Raw genomic sequence first — 9,425 nt, forward strand, 5'->3', positions numbered from 1 at the left:
GATGTATGCAGTCCGATGAGTGTTGATGCTCGCGGCGGGTATCGTTATTTTCTAACCTTCAAAGATGATTTTAGCAGATATGGGTATATCTACTTGATGAAACACAAGTCTGAACCATTTGAAAAGTTCAAAGAATTTAAGAGTGAAGTAGAGAATCATCGTAACAAGAAAATAAAGTTTTCTGTGATTTGATCATGGAGACGAATATTTGAGTTACGAGTTTGGCCTTCAATTAAAACAATGTGGAAAAGTTTCACAAACTCATGCCACCCGGAACACCACAGCGTAATGGTGTGTCCGAACGTCATAACCGTACTTTATTTGATATAGTGCAATATATGATGTCTCTTACCGATTTACTACTATCGTTTTTGGGGTTATGCATTAGAGACAGCTACATTCACGTTAAATAGGGCACCATCTAAATTCGTTGAGATGACAGCGTATGAATTATGGTTTGGCAAGAAACCTAAGCTGTCATTTCTAAAAATTTGGGGTTACGGTGCTTATGTGAAAAAGTTTCAACATGATAAGCTCGAACCCAAATCGGAGAAGTAAATCTTCATAGGATACCCAAAAAGAAACTATTTGGTACACCTTCTATCACAGATCTAAAGGCAAGATCTTTATTGCTAAGAATGGATCCTTTCTAGAGAAGGAGTTTTCTCTCGAAAGAAGTGAGTGGGTGGAAAATAGAACTTGATGAGGTAATTGTACCTGCTCCCTTATTGGAAAGTAGTTCATCACAGAAATTTGTTCCTGTGACTCCTACACCAATTAGTGAGGAAGCTAATGATGATGATCATGTAACTTCAGATCAAGTTACTACCGAACCTCGTAGTTAAACCAGAGTGAGATCCGCACCAGAGTGGTATGGTAATCCTGTTCTGGAAGCCATGTTACTTGACCATGATGAACCTACGAACTATGAGGAAGCGATGATGAGTCCAGATTCCTCAAAATGGCTTGAGGCCATGAAATCTGAGATGGGATCCATGTATGAGAACAAAGTGTGGACTTTGGTTGACTTTCCCGATGATCGGCAAGCCATAGAAAATAAATGGATTTTCAAGAGGAAGACGGACGCTGATAGTAGTGTTACTATCTACAAAGCTAGACTTGTCGAAAAAGGTCTCGACAAAGTTCAAGGTGTTGACTACGATGACATTTTCTCACTCGTAGCGATGCTTAAGTCTGTCCGAATCATGTTAGAAAATTGCCACATTTTATGAAATCTGGCAAATGGATGTCAAAACTACATTCCTTAATGGATTTCTTAAAGAAGAGTTGTATATGATGCAACCAGAAGGTTTTGTCGATCCTAAAGGTGCTAACAAAATGTGCAAGCTCCAGCGATCCATCTATGGACTGGTGCAAGCATCTCGGAGTTGGAATATACGCTTTAATGAGTTGATCAAAGCATATAGTTTTATACAGACTTTTGGTGAAGCCTGTATTTACAAGAAAGTGAGTGGGAGCACTACAACCTTTCTGATAAGTATATGTGAATGACATATTGTCGATCGGAAATTATTTACCTTTCTGATACCGACGATCGAATCTCGGGCAAGTAACATACCGATGACAAAGGGAACAACGTATGTTGTTATGCGGTTTGACCGATAAAGATCTTCGTAGAATATGTAGGAACCAATATGAGCATCCAGGTTCCGCTATTGGTTATTGTCCGGAGACGTGTCTCGGTCATGTCTACATAGTTCTCGAACCCGTAGGGTCCACACGCTTCAAGTTCTGTGACGATCGGTATTATGAGTTTATGTGATTTGATGTACTGAAGGTAGTTCGGAGTCCCGAATGAGATCAAGGACATAACGAGGAGTCTCGAAATGGTCGAGACGTAAAGATCGATATATTGGACGACTATATTCGCACATCGGAAAGGTTCCGAGCGATTCGGGTATCTTTCAGGGTACCAGGGAGTTACGGGAATACGAGGAAGAAGTAATGGGCCTCATGGGCCAAGTGATGGAAGAGAGGAGGCAGGGCGCGCGGCCTCCCTAGCCCAAACCGAATAGGACTAGGGGGCCGGCCCCCCTTTCGTCCTTTTCCCCCTCTCCTTCCTTCTCCCTCTCCTCCTTCCTTTCCTCCTCCTAGTAGTAGGAAAGGGGAGTCATACTCCTACTAGGAGGAGGAATCCTCCTCCTGGCGCGCCCTACAAGGGCCGGCCGGCCTCCCCCGTTGCTCCTTTATATACGGGGGCAGGGGGCACCTCATAGACACAACAATTGATCATTGATCTTTTAGCCGTGTGCGGTGCCCCCTCCACCATAATCCACCTCGGTCATATCATAGCGGTGCTTAAGCGAAGCCCTGCGTCGGTAGCATCATCATCACCGTCATCATGCCATCGTGCTGACAGAACTCTCCCTTGAAGCTCTGTTGGATCGGAGTTCGTGGGACATCATCGAGCTGAACGTGTGCTGAACTCGGAGGTGCCGTGCGTTCGGTACTTGGATCGGTCGGATCGTGAAGACGTACGACTACATCAACCACGTTGTTCTAACGCTTCCGCTATCGGTCTACGAGGGTACGTGGACACACTCTCCCCTCTCGTTGCTATGCATCACCATGATCTTGCGTGTCCGTTGGAATTTTTTTGAAATTACTACGTTCCCCAACAGGCCACCTCCCGCCTTTGGGCCGCGGCGGCGGAGCGGGCGATGGCCCTGGCTTTCGACGGCGCTGTGGCGGCAACGCGGCCGGCAACAGGTGCCGACGGGCACCGGCGACGGAGCGTGTGGTGGGTTCCACGCACACCCAACAGAGACGCCACGCGCACTAAACTACACCGGGGACTGCACCGCCGCCGCGGTGTAGCCTCCCAGCTGGAGCTGTGCTCTGATGACGGCGGAGTGGCTGAGCGACGACCGGACCAGTGCCATTGCCGATTGTGGGAGAAGCAGATGAGATAAGCTATAGGGAGGGAGGGGAAAATGTGACGCAGGACTCGCCGGCTGTGAGGGTTTATATAGTAGGCTGGTAAGCATTGGGATTTTGGGGGATTTCACCGAGTCGGGCGGGAAGCTTGCGCGGGAACCTGCGCGGTTGCGCGGGAACGGGCTCACCACCGTTTGGCCAAAAGAATGCCCCCACGCGCTGCTCAAGCTTTCGCTCGAACCGTCTGCGGCAGCGGGGTGACACGACATGCGAGAGGAGGACGAAAGGACACGCACACATACGTTGAATAAAAGAATGTTTGCGATTTAATTACCTACTATACCCCCGTCTTGCTTTATAAGTAGGATTTAATTAATAAAATACGAATGCATATCGCCAAAGATTATATCGTTGGATTCATATTTGAACATAGTTTCCAGTTATATAATTTTTGTAACATGCATTAACATTTTGTTGCTTAAATTTGAGGTTATATACCAGCAAGCGTTTGCCCACAACACACACATGGCTTATCCCATCACAAACAGCAGGATGGATCAACTGTATGCCACGTATCGCACACAAAACTTTAATCTGATTCGTGCTTGATGTCTCCGACATCGCTCGCATAGTTCGTCTTATTTGCCACGTATCACTGTGTCGGTCTCTGCTCGCGTCCCTTAGCAAGCTCTGCTCGCCGTTAGGCGCCGCAGCACGCTGTGCTCGCTGTTAGGCGCCGCGGCACGCTCTGCTCGCGTCCATTAGCGCGCTCGTCTTGTGGACAACTTTTCCTTGCGTGTTCAGCTGCTATATGCATATATATGGTTGCTCGCCGTTGAGGCGACCGCGGAGCACTCTGCTCGCGTCCCTCCGGGCGCGCTCTACTAGCGGTTGGGCCTGCGCACGATCACGTCGAGGGCCCCATATGCATGCGGTTGCGCCGCGCGCGTTGCCACGCGATGCAGTTACATGCGGCAAGATGGAGTTACGCGCTGTGAATTAGAACTGCCATCAGGGCATGCCAATATTCCAAGTTGTCTGGCTTCCCCTTTAGTTCCCATGACCATTATAACCTTAGTCTCTTCAACCTTTCGATCGCGCCCCACAACACAACAAGCACACCCACGACGATACAAAGAGAGGGGATGTCTAGCGGCGCTCCAATGGAGGTCGGCGAGCATAAAGTGGAGACCCACATGAGGGAGACGGATCTCTCGGTGGTGTACACCATCGACCTGGCCATGGTGGATGAATACATCAACACCGTTGAGCAGTTTCTTGCTGGAGACAAGTACAAGGTGGTCGGCATTGACCTCCAGTACACTGCCGGTCTTCCCGGCAAAGATCAGAAGGTTGCCGTCGCCCAGTTGTGCGTGCGCCAACATGTCCTCATCTACCACTACTGCATGGCCACAGAACCTTGCGTCCATTTCGCCAGGTTTGTCAACAACATGGACTACAAGTTCTCTACGGTGGAAACCACCGACGATGTAAAAGCACTCAGGGTTACGGGCTTGGCCTGCAAGAACCTTGTCGAAATCCTTGAGCACTACACGATCTGGGGCAGCACGAAGAAGGACTCCCTGGTTGAACTCGCCTCGGCCATCATCGACCCCTACTACGAAAAGATGAAGCAGGATGCCTAGAGAATAAGTCCCATATCCTGGCACAGGGCCTGGATGTGGCAACTGGATGAACCTCACCTTAGGTTCGCAGCCAAGAGCGTGTACACATGCTACGAGATGCACAGGCGGATCGTTGACATGAGGAAGTGCCTCATTACCCAAATTGACGAGCCCGGATCGAGCCACAAGCAGAGCAAGCGTCACAAGAAGTAAATGATGATCAGATGATCGTTTATGCTAGTTAATCATGCATGTAATATGTAGTTTACTTTGGTGTGTGGAAATGTCATGTGTGTAGTAGTCACCTATGTAATTATGCATGTAATAGTTTACTTTGGTGTGTGCAAATGCCATGGTTGTAGTAGCCACCTATGTAAGTGGATGTTTAATTTGGTTATGCAACCATGTACTTATAAATGTGTATATACATGTTGTTGTTCTGTATGCAATCCCATCGCACAACACACATGTCTTATTAGCAGCAATCGTCTGTGTTATTATCGGTCTTTGCACACATTTCTGATTACACACCGGTTTGCCGCGTATCATACACATCTTGTTATATTGAACCGTTTATGTTCTCTTGTCTCAACGCAAACAGTTCATCCGAGTGAACCGCATGCCGTATATCGCACACACCTTGATCTGGCTGACCGTTTCTTTTGTGTTGCGTAATCACAAACAGTTCATCCTAGTGAGCCGTATGCTATATATCGCACACACCTTCATCTGGCTGCCCATTTCTTTTGTTGCTCCTCATCGTAAATAGTTAATTGCACTGAACTGTATGCCCTGCATCACAGACGGAACTAAAATTTGAACTGTGTTTGATGCATCAGTCATCGCAAATGTCTTGCACCTTTTTTGACGGTTTTTTACACCACCGTTTGCTATTAATGCATCGCACACAATTTCGTCAAAGGGTCTCTGATCGTAGTGTCGCATTAGCAGCATCCTACACTAGTGATTGATCCATTCATGAAACACACTCAAATATTAGCTACACCCATTGCACAAGTATGACAATAGTGCTCTTTAGTTGGTGCTTTGTAAGAGAAGATGGAGACTCAATAAAAAAACTGCATAAAAGTAAATAGATAGGCCTTCACAGAGGGAAGCAGAGATTTGCAGAGGTGCTAGAGCTCAAGGCTTAAATTAGATTTTTTTTGAGAGGCACGCTTTTCCTGTCAACGAAACTACCGAGAATTCCCAATATCTTCCATGCTAGACAAATTATATGCGGTTCCCAAACAAAAAATAAAGTTTATTTCCTTTCCACCATTGTTACACAATCCATGGCTAGCCATATCCATGGGTGCCTTCCATACCAACACTTTCCAAGGAATTTATTATCATCACATTATTATTATTATTATTATTATTATTATTATTATTTTATTATTATTTTTCGAGACTGGGCATCCCTATTACCTGCCACACTCTCGTGCCATGACAAGTGAATAAACACTCATCGTGAGAATAAAATATGTAGCACGGAAAATATTGGCCACCCCCAACCGCTTCATGAGCGGTACGGGCACACAAAACAGAAATTTATTTTGAAAAACTAGAGTTGGCATATGCAAATTTACTTGGAGCGGCATGGAAATACCGCGTATAGGTAGCTATGGTGGACTGATATGTCTCCAACGTATCTATAATTTTTTATTGTTCCATGCTATTATATTATCAATTTTAGATGTTTTATATGCATTTATATGCTATTTTATATGATTTTTGGGACTAACCTATTAACCAAGAGCCCAGTGCCAGTTTCTCTTTTTTCCTTGTTTTTGAGCTTCGCAGGAAAGGAATATCAAACGGAGTCCAATTGACCTGAAACTTTACGACGATGATTTTTGGACCAAAAGAAGCCCCCGAAGCAAAAGAGTTGGGCCAGAAGAGCCACGAGGTTTCCACATGGGTGGAGGGCACGCCCTTCGACCTTGTGGGCCCTCGTGGACTCCCCTGACTTGTTCTCGACGCCAACACCTCTTATATATCCCAAAACCTCCAGAACAGAACCTAGATCGGGAGTTCCGCCACTGCAAGCCTCTATAGCCACCAAAAATCAATCGGGACCCTGTTCTGGCACCCTGCCGGAGGGGGAAATCATGACCGGTGGCCATCTTCATCATCCAAGCGGTCTCCATGACGAGGAGGGCGTAGTTCACCCTCGGGGCTGAGGGTATGTACCAGTAGTTGGATCTTATGATGTTTCTCCCCCTCTACCTTCTTGTAATGGATTTAGTTTTCCCTTTGAAGTTATCTTATCAGATTGAGTCTTTAAGGATTTGAGAACACTTGATGTATGTCTTGCATGTGCTTATCTGTGGTGACAATGGGATATTCACGTGATCTACTTGATGTATGTTTTGGTGATCAACTTGCGGGTTTAGTGACCTTGTGAACTTATGCATAGGGGTTGGCACAAGTTTTCGTCTTGACTCTCCGGTAGAAACTTTGGGGCACTCTTTGAAGTTCTTTGTGTTGGTTTGAATAGATGAATCTGAGATTGTGTGATGCATATCGTATAATCAAACCCGCGGATACTTGTGGTGACATTGGAGTATCTAGGTGACATTAGGGTTTTGGTTGATGTGTGTCTTAAGGTGTTATTTTAGTACGAACTCTAGGGCTGTTTGTGACACTTATAGCAATAGCCCAATAGATCGACCAGAAAGAATAACTTTGAGGTGGTTTCGTACCCTACAATAATCTCTTCGTTTGTTCTCCGCTATTAATGACTTTGGAGTGACTCTTTGTTGCATGTTGAGGGATTGTTATATGATCTAATTATGTTATCATTGTTGAGAGAACTTGCACTAGTAAAAGTATGAACCCTAGGCCTTGTTTATAAGCATTGCAATACCGTTTTCGCTCACTTTTACCACTTGTTACCTTACTGTTTTTATATTTTCAGATTACAAAAACCTATATCTACCATCCATATTGCACTTGTATCACCATCTCTTCACTGAACTAGTGCACCTATACAATTTACCATTGTATTGGGTGTGCTAGGGAGACAAGAGACTCTTTGTTATTTGGTTGCAGGGTTGTTTGAGAGAGACCATCTTCATCCTACGCCTCCCACAGATTGATAAACCTTAGGTCATCCACTTGAGGGGAATTTGCTACTGTCCTACAAACCTCTGCACTTGGAGGCCCAACAACATCTATGAGAAGAAGGTTGCATAGTAGACATCAAGCTCTTTTCTGGCGCCGTTGCCGGGGAGGCTAGGTAAGCGGCACTCACACCCCGTCAACTAAGCTCTTTTTGTTGGAAATACGCCCTAGAGGCAATAATAAAAATGGTTATTATTATATTTCCTTGTTCATGATAATTGTCTATTGTTCATGCTATAATTGTGTTATCCAGAAATCGTAATACATGTGTGAACACATAGACCATAACATGTCCCTAGTGAGCCTCTAGTTGACTAGCTCGTTGATCAATAGATGGTTACGGTTTCCTGACCATGGACATTGGATGTCATTGATAACGGGGTCACATCATTAGGAGAATGATGTGATGGACAAGACCCAATCCTAAGCATAGCACTAGATCGTGTAGTTCGTTTGCTAAAGCTTTTCTAATGTCAAGTATCATTTCCTTAGACCATGAGATCGTGCAATTCCCGGATACCGTAGGAATGCTTTGGGTGTACCAAACGTCACAACGTAACTGGGTGGCTATCAAGGTGCACTACAGGTATCTCCGAAAGTGTCTGTTGGGTTGGCACGGATCGAGACTGGGATTTGTCACTCCTATGACGGAGAGGTATCTCTGGGCCCACTCGGTAATGCGTCATCATAATGAGCTCAATGTGACTAAGTAGTTAGTCACGGAATCATGCATTACGGAACGAGTAAAGTGACTTGCCGGTAACGAGATTGAACGAGGTATTGGGATACCGACGATCGAATCTCGGGCAAGTAACGTACCGATTGACAAAGGGAATTGTATACGGGATTGCTTGAATCCTCGACATCATGGTTCATCCGATGAGATCATCGTGGAACATGTGGGAGCCAACATGGGTATCCAGATCCCGCTGTTGGTTATTGGCTAGAGAGATGTCTCGGTCACGTCTGCATGATTCCCGAACCCGTAGGGTCTACACACTTAAGGTTCGATGACGCTAGGGTTATAAGGAAGATTTGTATGTGATTACCGAATGTTTTTAGGAGTCCCAGATGAGATCCCGGACGTCACGAGGAGTTTCGGAATGGTCCGGAGGTGAAGATTTATATATGGGAAGTCATCATACGGTCACCGGAAGTGTTCGGGGGTATACCGGTATTGTACCGGGACCACCGGGAGGGTCCACCTGCCCCGGAGGGCCTTATGGGCTGTAGGTGGAAGGGAACCAGCCCCTAAGTGGGCTGGGAGCCATCCCCCTAGGGCCCATGCGCCTAGGGTTGGGGGGGGGAACCCTAAAGGGGGTGCCCCCTTGCTTGGGGGGCAAGCCCCCTCCTCATTGGCCGCCGCCCCCCTCTAGATCTCATCTAGAGGGGCCGTCCCCCTTCCCCCTTCTCCCTATAAATGGAGGGGTGGAGGGAGGGCTGCAGCACCACATCCAAGGCGCAACCCCTCCCCTCCCCAACACCTCTCCTCCTCCGCGTGAGCTTGGCGAAGCCCTGCCGGAGAACTGCCACTCCATCACCACCACGCCGTCGTGCTGCTATTGGAGCCCTCTTCCTCAACCTCTCCCCCCTCCTTGCTGGATCAAGGTGCGGGAGACGTCACCGGGCTGCACGTGTGTTGAACGCGGAGGTGCCGTTGTTCGGCGCTAGGACCGGAATCTACCGCGATCTGAATCGCTACGAGTACGACTCCCTCATCCGCGTTCTTGCAACGCTTCCAACTTGCGATCTTCAAAGGTATGAAGATGCACT

Source organism: Triticum aestivum, chromosome 1D (genome assembly GCF_018294505.1).
Source record: "Triticum aestivum cultivar Chinese Spring chromosome 1D, IWGSC CS RefSeq v2.1, whole genome shotgun sequence".
In the NCBI taxonomy this organism is placed as follows: domain Eukaryota; kingdom Viridiplantae; phylum Streptophyta; class Magnoliopsida; order Poales; family Poaceae; genus Triticum; species Triticum aestivum.